Genomic DNA, 15,489 nt, shown 5'->3' with positions numbered 1-15,489 from the left:
CATTAGCTAAGTTAACCAAGTTCTTCTTTGCAAATTGATGTGATAGCGCTAGCTATTTAACACATTCTAGAATATTGTAATATGTTGTTCATTACTAGCTAGCTAGATAATGCGTGTTTAATCTGTATTCTTGCTGTATTTAAATATATTTAAATATAATAGTAGCCAACTGTGTCTGTGGCGCAAGAAAACGTTCATGTTTACAAAAGTATCCATTCGTCTCAAGACAAGGATTTAGCTGTCCTAAAGTTAAGTACATTTCCAAGAAGAGATCCTAAAACACTATTTTCAAGAATCCCATTTCTCCTTAACTTTTTTCTTAGGAAGAAACTTAGGAAAAACCTTAAGAACATTTCCAATAACTGTATTGAGGAATATCAACGTTGCTTAACTTTCTTCATAAGTCTATAGTTAAGGAAAAAATGGCAGTTAAGAAGATATTTGTTCTTAAAGGTTTTGTGAATCTGTACCTTGAAGCTGAGCCAGTATTGCAGCAGAATCAGCCTGCTAAACCAGGCCTCAACCTGTCTGTGTGTCTGTGGTGCCTGGGCCTGAGGCTGGCCCGTATCTCTCCTTCTATGATTTAGACCATTGATGGCCAACACATCACAGTTGTGAGTACCTGTCTTTCTTGACGTTGTGCGTATTTGGCTGTACATTGGCTGTACATGTTGGTTGAAGCGCTGCCTACGACTCTCCTTATCAGCTCATCGGTACATCTGCCTGTCTACTGGTACTCTGCCATCCACATCCACACACAGACAAATACAATGCTCCCCTTCACCTTCTCACATAGGGAGGGGGAAGAGAGAGGGAGAGAGAGAAGAGAGAGAATGAAATAGAGAGACAGAGAATGAAATAGAGAGAAGAGAGAGAGAGGAGAGAGAGAGAATGAAATAGAGAGAGAGAGAGAGAGAGAGAGAGAGAGAGAGAGAGAGAGAGAGAGAGAGAGAGAGAGAGAGAGAGAGAGGACCAGTAGAGAGAAAGAGAAGAGAGAGAGAGAGAGAACCAGTAGAGAGAAAGAGACGAGAGAGAGAGAGACAGAGAGAGAGAGAAGGGAAGATTCAGACTATGACTCACTCTTATGAGAGAGAGAGTTCTTGTTGAGTCAGGGTCAGATCTGGGTGTCCCACCTCCAGCCTAATAGTGGTGCACTGAGCACCGTCCATTCTCTGTGATTGTCCCTCTACGTCCCACACACACCTCTCATTCAGGCTGCCACAGCGCTACACAGCCCAGATATCAACAGTTCCCTTTGAGATGGGTGACTGCATGGCTCTGATGTGGCCCATCAGAGCATATCTCCATTCATTCAATACACTGAAAGGATCTGAGACTCCGGCCTGTGGGTTTGAAGTGATATCTCTGTTGTGCCTCGGCCTCTGCATTCTTTACCATACTGTCATGACTAGAGTGAGTTACACAGCGTTGTGTGTGTGTGTGTGTGTGTGTGTGTGTGTGTGTGTGTGTGTGTGTGTGTGTGTGTGTGTGTGTGTGTGTGTGTGTGTGTGTGTGTGTGTGTGTGTGTGTGTGTGTGTGTGTGTGTGTGTGTGTGTGTGTGTGTGTGTGTGTGTGTGTGTGTGTGTGTGTGTGTGTGTGTGTGTGTGTGTGTGTGTGTGTGTGTGTGTGTGTGTAAGAGCTCACGTGGGTGTGGAGGGAGCTCACAGTACTGTGTCGATGTGGATGGTGACACCCACCCAGAATACATATGCCACCCTGCCAGATCACAACTCAAATGGCAGCTACAGTACTCATCCACTGGTCCTGTTTGATCTACAGTGTGACTGTTAGTAGAGGACTGACTAGATATGCCACTTTGTTTACTTTGTCTACATACTCATCTCATATGTATATACTGTACTCGATACCATCTACTGTATGCTGCTCTGTACCATCACTCATTCATATATCCTTATGTACATATTCTTTATCCCCTTACACTGTGTATAAGACAGTAGTTTTGGAATTGTTAGTTAGATTACTTGTTGGTTATCACTGCATTGTCGGAACTAGAAGCACAAGCATTTCGCTACACTCACATTAACATCTGCTAACCATGTGTATGTGACAAATAAAATTTGATTTGATTTGATTTGATTTAGATAGAATTCCACTGGGAACACTGATCTACAGTATGACTGTTAGTAGAGGACTGACTAGATAGAATTCCACTGTGAACACTGATCTACAGTATGACTGTTAGTAGAGGACTGACTAGATAGAATTCCACTGTGAACACTGATCTACAGTATGACTGTTAGTAAAGGACTGACTAGATAGAATTCCACTGTGAACACTGATCTACAGTATGACTGTTAGTAGAGGACTGACTAGATAGAATTCCACTGGGAACACTGATCTACAGTATGACTGTTAGTAGAGGACTGACTAGATAGAAACACTTCCACTGTTAGAACACTGATCTACAGTATGACTGTTAGTAGAGGACTGACTAGATAGAATTCCACTGTGAACACTGATCTACAGTATGACTGTTAGTAGAGGACTGACTAGATAGAATTCCACTGTGAACACTGATCTACAGTATGACTGTTAGTAGAGGACTGACTAGATAGAATTCCACTGTGAACACTGATCTACAGTATGACTGTTAGTAGAGGACTGACTAGATAGAATTCCACTGTGAACACTGATCTACAGTATGACTGTTAGTAGAGGACTGACTAGATAGAATTCCACTGTGAACACTGATCTACAGTATGACTGTTAGTAGAGGACTGACTAGATAGAATTCCACTGTGAAAACGGGCAATATTTAAATGGATGTGAACTCAGTGTCATTCTTACCTGTTGAATGTCCATCTTCCCAATTTCATCGATGTAGCTTCTGCCTGATGTTAGTTGCTTGGTATCACCTGGAAAACAACAGATATAACAGTAAGTTGGTGGTCCTGTAAAAGCTGTTATAGCATACACACAGGGACACAGTCATGTTAGCAGGCAGAAAGTCATGTTAGCAGGCAGAAAGTCATGTTAGCAGGCAGAAAGTCATGTTAGCAGGTAGAAAGTCATGTTAGCAGGCAGAAAGTCATGTTAGCAGGCAGAAAGTCATGTTAGCAGGCAGAAAGTCATGTTAGCAGGCAGAAAGTCATGTTAGCAGGCAGAAAGTCATGTTAGCAGGCAGAAAGTCATGTTAGCAGGCAGAAAGTCATGTTAGCAGGCAGAAAGTCATGTTAGCAGGCAGAAAGTCATGTTAGCAGGTTTCAGCATGTCTCTAGGCACACAGTCATGTTGGTATGGAACACAGTCATGTTAGCAGGTTAGCATGTTTCTAGGCACACAGTCATGTTGGTATGGAACACAGTCATGTTAGCATGTCTCTAGGCAGTCATGTTAGCAGTCATGTCTCTAGGCACACAGTCATGTTAGCAGGTTAGCATGTCTCTAGGCACACAGTCATGTTAGCAGGTTAGCATGTCTCTAGGCACACAGTCATGTCAGCAGGTTAGCATGTCTCTAGGCACACAGTCATGTTAGCAGGTTAGCATGTCTCTAGGCACACAGTCATGTTAGCAGGTACACAGTCATGTTAGCAGGTTAGCATGTCTCTAGGTACACCGTCATGTTAGCAGGTTAGCATGTCTCTAGGTACACCGTCATGTTAGCAGGTTAGCATGTCTCTAGGTACACCGTCATGTTAGCAGGTTAGCATGTCTCTAGGTACACCGTCATGTTAGCAGGTTAGCATGTCTCTAGGCACACCATTAGTGAATCAGTGAGCGCACCCATCTCCGAGGAATTTGCCATTGTATAGATTTTACATTGACGACCATTAAAATGCTCGAGTTTTGTTTGCATCTGTCTCTTTTACTATATCCATGTGTAAATGCTGTTGACGCCCGGGGGAAGGAGAAGGGGGGTCAATAGTTCCTGTAGTTTCTCTGCAACATTCCTGTGATTTCCTCCAAGGTTTTATTCTGTGTGCTTTATGCTGTAATCCCTGTGTTAACATGCCTGGTCATGTGTCTCTGTTTAAACCCCTCCCTGTCTAACTGCCTGTCTGTCTGCCCGACTGACTGCCTGCCTGTCTAACTGATGCCCTGACTGCCTGCTTTCCCAGCCTGTCTGCCTGCCTGCATATCTGACTGCATGACTGTCTGCTTAACTAACCGGGGCAGCAGGTAGCCTAGTGGTTAGAGTGTTGGCCCAGTAACCGAAAGGTTGCTGGATTGAATCCCCGAGCTGACAAGGTAAAAATATGTCGCTCTGCCCCTGAACAAGGCAGTTAACCCACGGTTCCCAGATAGGCCGTCATTGTAAATAAGAATTTGTTGTTAACTGACTTGCCTAGTTAAATAAAGATAAATAAATACTGCCTTTATGACTTCACAAAGTTTTGTCAGGCCAAGGTCTCTTCAGGAGTGAACCATTGTGAACTAATAGGAACTAAAGGTTTGTGTTGGATCAAATTAGTGTGTAGGCCTTAGTTCACTGTTCCACTATGTTTTTCCCCAATCAATGAAAAGTTTGACTACTTCGTTTTTTATCCCGTTTATATTCACAAGACCTTTAATAGGACCGGTCCTTTGGAACACGTCCCCAGAATGTCACATTCTTCCATCTTTAAAAGTGTCCCATGTGACAAAGCTTCTGTTTCAGTGCATCACAAGGTTGGCATTTCATGGAGACTGAAACAAGATTTTCCATTCTACCATTTCACAACTATTGGATGTGCTCATATTCTAAGGATATCGGGTTACTGCAAGCCTTGGCAATGAGACATGCAGGTCTCTTTAAAAGACCAGTGGTTTCTGGACGAAAGCAGCTCTCTACCATTGATAAGTCAGGCCTGGCCACGCCCCGCCCCAAACAGAGGTTGTCTCCGCTTCAGAGTTTCGCCGGACCAGACCGGTTACCTCGGCAACCAATGCACTGTTTCCAAGTGACACAAAGCCTTGAGTTAAGAACCTCCTTTAAACTGTATAAGCTCTGAGAGTTGAGGGCTGGAAAACAGAAGATAACAGGACGACGGGGAGAGAAACTCAAAGCCATATTGCTTCCCAGAGTTTCACGAGATGACATGGTTAAACCATTCAGTCTTTCGCTCCTTTTTAAAACACCTTTAAGATTTTTTGTGCTGGCATAGGGTACTGCTCTTAGGTGCATGCCAGTCTGCTTTTTCCACTGAGTAAATAGCTTTCTAAAATTGTATTTTTCTTACTTCTGTAGACAAATGAGTTGACATAAAGAATAGGCCTTTAAAGCTAGCACTGTTGGTAGATAGGCCAATGGGTGAGGTAATGGGGGGAGCAGGGGGTAAGGATATGAGGGTGAGGGGATGGGGGTGAAGAGATGATGGGGATGAGGGGAGAGGGGATGGGGGTGAGCAGGGGGTAAGGGTGAGGGGATGGGGGTGAAGAGATGAGGGGATGAGGGTGAGGGGATGAAGAGATGAGGGGATGAGGGGAGAGGGGATGGGGGCGAGCAGGGGGTAAGGGTGAGGGGATGGGGGTGAAGAGATGAGGGGATGGGGGGTGAGGCGACGTGTTCCCATTTTTAATAATTTCATACGTCTGAAGGTAGAAACTCTGCCTTCTCGGCCTGCCCGGGGGGAGCAAATCAAGTGCACTATAGGCCTACGTCTGGCCAATCAAATGGCTCAGATTACCATGTCTACAGTAGGCTAACGTAGCAGGTGTAAAAGAAAACTACAGCAAAGTTGATACTGTGAGATTTCTTAACTTTTAAAACCACGACTAGAGAGAGACTGTCAACAAATACAGCAAAGTGAGTGAGTTCATGTTTAAGTTTTTACTCAGCACTGTCAACACTTTGTATTTAATACTTTTAGAAATGCGCGTTCTCTGTACTTCCACTAACACTACAACCAGCACTGCAGCTGTAATGAATGAGTAGGAAAGTGTATCGGCATGCTTGTGTTGTTATTATTAGCAGCTTGGGAATATTTCACTTTCTCTGGTCATTGGACTAACAACATGAACGAGGCAGATATAATGCGGTACGACTCGAGTTTCGCCGAAGACGGTGTCCCCTTTTGGTCAGTGTCCGTGGAGGAAAGGGAGAGCGGAGAGATGTTGAGAGATGGACCCTCAGTCTGCTGCTCTCTCCCTCTGATGAGACAGACCCTCAGTCTGCTGCTCTCTCCCTCTGATGAGACAGACCCTCAGTCTGCTGCTCTCTCCCTCTGATGAGACAGACCCTCAGTCTGCTGCTCTCTCCATCCACTGATGAGACAGACCCTCAGTCTGCTGCTCTCTCCCTCTGATGAGACAGACCCTCAGTCTGCTGCTCTCTCCCTCTGATGAGACAGACCCTCAGTCTGCTGCTCTGATGAGACAGACCCTCCTCTGATGAGACAGACCCTCAGTCTGCTGCTCTCTCCCAGACCCTCTGATGAGACAGACCCTCAGTCTGATGAGACTGTCTGCTCTCCCCTCTGATGAGACAGACCCTCAGTCTGCTGCTCTCTCCCTCTGATGAGACAGACCCTCAGTCTGATGAGACAGACCCTCAGTCTGCTGCTCTCTCCATCCACTGAGACTGACCCTCAGTCTGCTGCTCTCTCCATCCACTGAGACTGACCCTCAGTCTGCTGCTCTCTCCATCCACTGACACTGACCATCAGATGCAGGCACCATCAGCCCAGTAAAATAATAACAGATAATGAACGTATGCTCACTCAGCTGTGCCTGACAAGTAGTATTACAACGGATCTATTACCAGTGTGATCATATAGCCTACCTCAAATGTTGAAATATCGTTTTTTAAATGGTCTGAGAAGAACAAGAATGTGTTGGCAGTTCAATTCAAGCAAAGCCAATATGTGGTGATAATGTATTGGGCCTATAGCCTACTGCACAAACCTCATTACTACAGTACTGTTTTCAATAGGTTAGTGTTGCATAGGCTTTCCTCTTATAAAGTCATGTAAAAAAATACATTGCATTTTGACTCAGAAACTGACCTAGACTCAAAAAAGGGTGGTGACCACTGCCCGACATGGTGCACTACCCTATGTACCCTCTATGCTACCTGCTGCCAGTCACTACCCTATGTACCCTCTATGCTACCTGCTGCCAGTCACTACCCTATGTACCCTCTATGCTACCTGCTGCCAGTCACTACCCTATGTACCCTCTATGCTACCTGCTGCCAGTCACTACCCTATGTACCCTCTATGCTACCTGCTGCCAGTCACTACCCTATGTACCCTCTATGCTACCTGCTGCCAGTCACTACCCTATGTACCCTCTATGCTACCTGCTGCCAGTCACTACCCTATGTACCCTCTATGCTACCTGCTGCCAGTCACTACCCTATGTACCCTCTATGCTACCTGCTGCCAGTCACTACCCTATGTACCCTCTATGCTACCTGCTGCCAGTCACTACCCTATGTACCCTCTATGCTACCTGCTGCCAGTCACTACCCTATGTACCCTCTATGCTACCTGCTGCCAGTCACTACCCTATGTACCCTCTATGCTACCTGCTGCCAGTCACTACCCTATGTACCCTCTATGCTACCTGCTGCCAGTCACTACCCTATGTACCCTCTATGCTACCTGCTGCCAGTCACTACCCTATGTACCCTATATGCTACCTGCTGCCAGTCACTACCCTATGTACCCTCTATGCTACCTGCTGCCAGTCACTACCCTATGTACCCTCTATGCTACCTGCTGCCAGTCACTACCATATGTACCCTCTATGCTACCTGCTGCCAGTCACTACCCTATTTCCCCTCTATGCTACCTGCTGCCAGTCACTACCCTATGTACCCTCTATGCTACCTGCTGCCAGTCACTACCCTATGTACCCTCTATGCTACCTGCTGCCAGTCACTACCATATGTACCCTCTATGCTACCTGCTGCCAGTCACTACCCTATTTCCCCTCTATGCTACCTGCTGCCAGTCACTACCCTATGTACCCTCTATGCTACCTGCTGCCAGTCACTACCATATGTACCATCTATGCTACCTGCTGCCAGTCACTACCCTATGTACCCTCTATGCTACCTGCTGCCATTCACTACCCTATGTACCCTCTATGCTAACTGCTGCCAGTCACTACCCTATGTACCCTCTATTCTACCTGCTGCCAGTCACTACCCTATGTACCCTCTATGCTACCTGCTGCCAGTCACTACCCTATGTACCCTCTATGCTACCTGCTGCCAGTCACTACCCTATGTACCCTCTATGCTACCTGCTGCCAGTCACTACCCTATGTACCCTCTATGCTACCTGCTGCCAGTCACTACCCTATGTACCCTCTATGCTACCTGCTGCCAGTCACTACCCTATGTACCCTCTATGCTACCTGCTGCCAGTCACTACCCTATGTACCCTCTATGCTACCTGCTGCCAGTCACTACCCTATGTACCCTCTATGCTACCTGCTGCCAGTCACTACCCTATGTACCCTCTATGCTACCTGCTGCCAGTCACTACCCTATGTACCCTCTATGCTACCTGCTGCCAGTCACTACCATATGTACCCTCTATGCTACCTGCTGCCAGTCACTACCCTATTTCCCCTCTATGCTACCTGCTGCCAGTCACTACCCTATGTACCCTCTATGCTACCTGCTGCCAGTCACTACCATATGTACCATCTATGCTACCTGCTGCCAGTCACTACCCTATGTACCCTCTATGCTACCTGCTGCCATTCACTACCCTATGTACCCTCTATGCTACCTGCTGCCAGTCACTACCCTATGTACCCTCTATTCTACCTGCTGCCAGTCACTACCCTATGTACCCTCTATGCTACCTGCTGCCAGTCACTACCCTATGTACCCTCTATGCTACCTGCTGCCAGTCACTACCCTATGTACCCTCTATTCTACCTGCTGCCAGTCACTACCCTATGTACCCTCTATGCTACCTGCTGCCAGTCACTACCCTATGTACCCTCTATGCTACCTGCTGCCAGTCACTACCCTATGTACCCTCTATGCTACCTGCTGCCAGTCACTACCCTATGTACCCTCTATGCTACCTGCTGCCAGTCACTACCCTATGTACCCTCTATGCTACCTGCTGCCAGTCACTACCCTATGTACCCTCTATGCTACCTGCTGCCAGTCACTACCCTATGTACCCTCTATGCTACCTGCTGCCAGTCACTACCCTATGTACCCTCTATGCTACCTGCTGCCAGTCACTACCCTATGTACCCTCTATGCTACCTGCTGCCAGTCACTACCCTATGTACCCTCTATGCTACCTGCTGCCAGTCACTACCCTATGTACCCTCTATGCTACCTGCTGCCAGTCACTACCCTATGTACCCTCTATGCTACCTGCTGCCAGTCACTACCCTATGTACCCTCTAGACAAAAGTAGTTGACTATAAAAGGAATAGGGTGCCAGCATAGAGAACGATAGAGGCCTCTAGTGGCCAAAAAGCTGTATTAGCAGGGGTAGTGCCATTGAGGGCTTCCTCCATTTTAATGTAGTCAACTGGGTAGGACTTCATTGGCTGATCTCTCCTGGTGACGCTGTTGGAGTCATGTCCAACCGGGTCATCAGGAGGGATCAGCCAATGGTGAAGAAGAACATGGAAAACTTCAAAATGTGCTCACAGACGCCATAATTGGGATGCTTTCTGTATCGTTCTCTATGGGTGCCATTTGGGATCCACACAGGATGTTCAAGGGATTGGATCTCTACATTCCTTTCCCCAGAATAGGAACCAGAGGATGATTTCAATGGTTTGATATATTTCTGGTGGTCCATTAGATATACCTCTGATTCAAAGGCAGGTGTGAACCCCTGAACGAGTATCAGAGTCCTGCAGCCCCAACTCTGTTCCAGATGTCTGGTTGTCAGCTGATGTGTGAACCCCTGAACGAGTATCAGAGTCCTGCAGCCCCAACTCTGTTCCAGATGTCTGGTTGTCAGCTGATGTGTGAACCCCTGAACGAGTATCAGAGTCATGCAGCCCCAACTCTGTTCCAGATGTCTGGTTGTCAGCTGATGTGTGAACCCCTGAACGAACAGAGTCTGTTGTTCCAGATGTCTGGTTGTCAGCTGATGTGTGAACCCCTGAACGAGTATCAGAGTCCTGCAGCCCCAACTCTGTTCCAGATGTCTGGTTGTCAGCTGATGTGTGAACCCCTGAACGAGTATCAGAGTCCTGCAGCCCCAACTCTGTTCCAGATGTCTGGTTGTCAGCTGATGTGTGAACCCCTGAACGAGTATCAGATGTCTGTTCCAGATGTCTGGTTGTCAGCTGATGTGTGAACCCCTGAACGAGTATCAGAGTCCTGCAGCCCCAACTCTGTTCCAGATGTCTGGTTGTCAGCTGATGTGTGAACCCCTGAACGAGTATCAGAGTCCTGCAGCCCCAACTCTGTTCCAGATGTCTGGTTGTCAGCTGATGTGTGAACCCCTGAACGAGTATCAGAGTCCTGCAGCCCCAACTCTGTTCCAGATGTCTGGTTGTCAGCTGATTTGCTGTACTTTCACTTTCATGTAACTTTCCCAAATAACGCTGCTTTGAAACCCCAAGAGCAACAACTGAAAAGAGCAGTTACACCCTCGTTCCAACCACACAACAACAAACTGAAACACCTTTACAAACTTGAACCTCTCACCCTCGTTCCGACCACACAACAACAAACATAAACAATGTTACAAATACAAACCTCTCACCCTCGTTCCAACCACACAACAACAAACTGCAACACATTTACAAACATGAACCTCTCTACCGGTTTACAGCCAACCAACACACACACTCATCAGTACACAAGACACAAACAGGGACAAAAGGGAGAAACCCATAATCCACAAACGCATGCACCTGAAAGCACGTGCACACAACTCAGGGACACTGGTTCAAACTTGTGCCAGAGTCCCGTTAAACCAGTCATGTGAAACAACGCACTCTTTTCGGCAAATCAGATTAAATCTCTTAGCTGAGGCGCACACACACTTACAGCTCTGGGTTTGGGTCCACGCATGCACGCACGCACACACACACACAAATCAGATTTTGCCCCATAAACTCTGGCTCCCTGTAGTCGTATGCTAAAAACTCCAAATCAGTTGTTCCCATTACAAGCCTGCAAAGACCTAAGGGTAAAATAGGCATCCCAACCCTTTCTATTGAAGGTAATCTACATGTAGTTCTGATTATCAGTCGAAGAGGAATCGCTGACTAACTGATTGAGTTTGATTTGGGTTTGATACACAAGATGGAAATGAGAGAGTGATATGATGCAGGGTTTATTAGATTCTGTACTGTAGCCAGATGTGCTCATTTCCTATCCTCAATCATATAATCATAACCAACCAACCAGCATCCAGTATTCCTCAACCACTGCCTGACTAATCTTGGTTCAGATTCAGTTGAAAATAAAACAATACTTAGGCCTGTATTCATGCATCTTCTCAGTCCTGATCCCAGATCAGCACTATTCCGAGACACCTGATGTATATAGGCCCTGATTTCACATTCAAAGACCACATTGAGGTACCATGGGGAATGTGGGAAACATTTTGATTAGCTACCACTCAGCAGACAGACAATGTTGAGGTACCATGGGGAATGTAGGAAACATGTTGATTAGCTACCACTCAGCAGACAGACAACGTTGAGGTACCATGGGGAACATGTTGATTAGATACCACTCAGCAGACAGACAACGTTGAGGTACCATGGGGAACATGTTGATTAGCTACCACTCAGCAGACAGACAACGTTGAGGTACCATGGGGAATGTGGGGAACATGTTGATTAGCTACCACTCAGCAGACAGACAACGTTGAGGTACCATGGGGAACATGTTGATTAGCTACCACTCAGCAGACAGACCACGTTGAGGTACCATGGGGAACATGTTGATTAGCTACCACTCAGCAGACAGACAACGTTGAGGTACCATGGGGAACATGTTGATTAGCTACCACTCAGCAGACAGACAACGTTGAGGTACCATGGGGAATGTGGGGAACATGTTGATTAGCTACCACTCAGCAGACAGACAACGTTGAGGTACCATGGGGAACATGTTGATTAGCTACCACTCAGCAGACAGACAACGTTGAGGTACCATGGGGAACATGTTGATTAGCTACCACTCAGCATGACACCACTCAGACAACAACGTTGAGGTACCATGGGGAACATGTTGATTAGCTACCACTCAGCAGACAGACAACGTTGAGGTACCATGGGGAACATGTTGATTAGCTACTACTCAGCAGACAGACAATGTTGAGGTACCATGGGGAACATGTTGATTAGCTACCACTCAGCAGACAGACAATGTTGAGGTAACATGTTGATTAGCTACCCCTCAGCAGACAGACAACGTTGAGGTACCATGGGGAATGTGGGGAACATGTTGATTAGCTACCACTCAGCAGACAGACAACGTTGAGGTACCATGGGGAACATGTTGATTAGCTACCACTCAGCAGACAGACAACGTTGAGGTACCATGGGGAACATGTTGATTAGCTACTACTCAGCAGACAGACAACGTTGAGGTACCATGGGGAACATGTTGATTAGCTACCACTCAGCAGACAGACAACGTTGAGGTACCATGGGGAACATGTTGATTAGCTACCACTCAGCAGACAGACAACGTTGAGGTACCATGGGGAACATGTTGATTAGCTACTACTCAGCAGACAGACAACGTTGAGGTACCATGGGGAATGTGGGGAACATGTTGATTAGCTACCACTCAGCAGACAGACAACGTTGAGGTACCATGGGGAACATGTTGATTAGCTACTACTCAGCAGACAGACCACGTTGAGGTACCATGGGGAACATGTTGATTAGCTACCACTCAGCAGACAGACAACGTTGAGGTACCATGGGGAACATGTTGATTAGCTACTACTCAGCAGACAGACAACGTTGAGGTACCATGGGGAACATGTTGATTAGCTACCCCTCAGCAGACAGACAACGTTGAGGTACCATGGGGAACATGTTGATTAGCTACCCCTCAGCAGACAGACAACGTTGAGGTACCATGGGGAATGTGGGGAACATGTTGATTAGCTACCACTCAGCAGACAGACAACGTTGAGGTACCATGGGGAACATGTTGATTAGCTACCCCTCAGCAGACAGACAACGTTGAGGTACCATGGGGAACATGTTGATTAGCTACCACTCAGCAGACAGACAACGTTGAGGTACCATGGGGAACATGTTGATTAGCTACTACTCAGCAGACAGACCACGTTGAGGTACCATGGGGAACATGTTGATTAGCTACCACTCAGCAGACAGACAACGTTGAGGTACCATGGGGAACATGTTGATTAGCTACTACTCAGCAGACAGACAACGTTGAGGTACCATGGGGAACATGTTGATTAGCTACTACTCAGGGGGGGAACATGTTGATTAGCTACCCTCAGCAGACAGACCACGTTGAGGTACCATGGGGAACATGTTGATTAGCTACCACTCAGCAGACAGACAACGTTGAGGTACCATGGGGAACATGTTGATTAGCTACCACTCAGCATGCTTTGACTCCTTGCTTGGCAGCTCCACTGGCAGAATAAGCAACATGTGGAAACATGTTTATAGTGTGTTTGGCAGGTTTAGGAAATTAGCAAATGATGGATTCACATGCTGATCTAGTTCCCAAACACTGATATGGTGTAGCAGGTAGAATGAACAGAAAACATAGATGTATTCTTCCTCTAAACGTCCAACTACCCAGTCCAACTACCCAGTCCAAACTGAACTTCATTGGCCGTTTTCCTCAACACAGATGAAGTCTAGTCCTGGACCATCAACCAGAGTTCATTCTCCATTAAGCTTGTATGTTAGTTTAGGACTAGGCATAATGCATCCTGGAAACTGCCCCTTAAATATCTTGTCAGTCCAGGACCCAGCTTAATCCTTGTCTTTGAAATCAACCCCAAATGATTTAAGATTCCCATTAAACTGCCGTTCTCCATCATCATACTGTAATCTCAAAGTCGGCGAACACTCAGCGGATTAACATTAGTGTCTGCTGACAGACTGTTACCATAGCCTGCATGTTACATTCAGTTAAATAGAGTAGCAGGGTTTGGTTGAAGATTAGATTAACAGAAACAGTGAAGAAGCTCAGTGATAAATATCAAGGCATATTGGAGGCATATGGAACCCTTCTCTCCCCTTTCAGCGTTTCCAGTAGGGACGAAACAACAGACGGACCAGGCTGCCTGGCAATGGAGGTATATGGGTCGTGTCCCAAACGGCACAGTATTCCCGATATAGTGGACTACCAGGGTCCCCAGGGCTCTGGTTAAAAGCAGTGCACTATGAAGGGAATAAGGTGGTGTTTGGGACGGAGCCGTGGACTGGGCTGTTTTAATCAAACACAGATGTTTGGAGAAGATACAAGTCTCCTTCGCCTGCAGCCTCAACATGAGACTCCATGCTGCTAATCAGGAGGCTAGGCACCGTCATAAAGGTCCTCCAACTAAATCAGCAAGGTCCCCTTGGCCCCACTACCACCCATCATAGATAGGCCTAGATAACATCAGGCCAAACTATCTGATGGAGCGTTTACAGGTTTACTATTCATTATCTACAGTAGTAATTGAAACTACAGGCATGTGCAAGCGTAGTGTACATATGGATATGAACTATAATGCCTCTCATTCAGAGATTAAATGTACTAGACAGACAATGGCAGGTCATTGTGAAAACAGCATTCAATTACACGTACATTTTAGCACACGCTCTTATCCAGAGCATTTTACAGGCAGAATTAGAGCTAAGTGCCTTGCTCAAGGGCACACCGGCAGATTGTTCACCTTGTCGGCTCGGGATTCTTACCAGCGACCTTTCGGTTACAGGCCCAACTGCCTCTTAACCGCTAGGTTACCTGCCGCCCACCTATATCCGCTAATATCCTCTATCCTCAATGACCTCACACAAGCAGGGCTTTCCAGGCAAGAAAGAGACCTGTTTGACATCTTCCTTTTTCTGGGTGTGGAAACGTAACCAAAACAGAACCTCAGCCCTTTAAGCAGCCACTGTGAGATAACTGTGTCTGCTGCTGAGTGTGGTACAGTGTCAACATATGAAGGTCAGAGCAGGGGCGTGTGGAGGTGCAGGTGGCCCCGAGGGGCTGTCTGCCTCTGTTCTCCTGGGAGGGAGTGTGGAGGGTTCTGTCAGCCCCTCTGGAGAGTTCACAGACTGGGTCTCCCTCACTCAACAGGGACCTGACTTTACATCTGAGATCTTCGTGTGTGTGTTTGTGTGTGTGTGTGTGTGTGTGTGTGTGTGTGTGTGTGTGTGTGTGTGTGTGTGTGTGTGTGTGTGTGTGTGTGTGTGTGTGTGTGTGTGTGTGTGTGTGTGTGTGTGTGTGTGTGTGTGTGTGTGTGGTGGGGGGGGCCGGATCCCAGTTTGGGTTGCAGAGAGCGCTCAGATAAGACCTGAGCCAATGACATGCATGGATAAAGAGGAGGAAGAGGAGGAGTATAGGATAGGCTGGGGAAGGGAGGGGAACCAGACCTCA

The 15,489-nt window shown here is 46.8% G+C and overlaps 1 long non-coding RNA gene across 1 annotated transcript in view; it reads right to left on the bottom strand.

Annotated features, from left to right (window-relative positions):
* Positions 1-15,489, bottom strand: part of LOC124019606 — an 80,614-nt gene that overhangs the window by 6,988 nt on the left and 58,137 nt on the right. The window contains exon 3 of the long non-coding RNA XR_006835811.1: positions 2,809-2,876. This is a non-coding gene — a long non-coding RNA (uncharacterized LOC124019606). The remainder of the gene's footprint in view (positions 1-2,808; positions 2,877-15,489) is intronic.

Source organism: Oncorhynchus gorbuscha, unplaced genomic scaffold, assembly GCF_021184085.1.
Source record: "Oncorhynchus gorbuscha isolate QuinsamMale2020 ecotype Even-year unplaced genomic scaffold, OgorEven_v1.0 Un_scaffold_635, whole genome shotgun sequence".
Lineage (NCBI taxonomy): Eukaryota > Metazoa > Chordata > Actinopteri > Salmoniformes > Salmonidae > Oncorhynchus > Oncorhynchus gorbuscha.
This window is presented reverse-complemented; position numbering and strand designations above follow the sequence as displayed.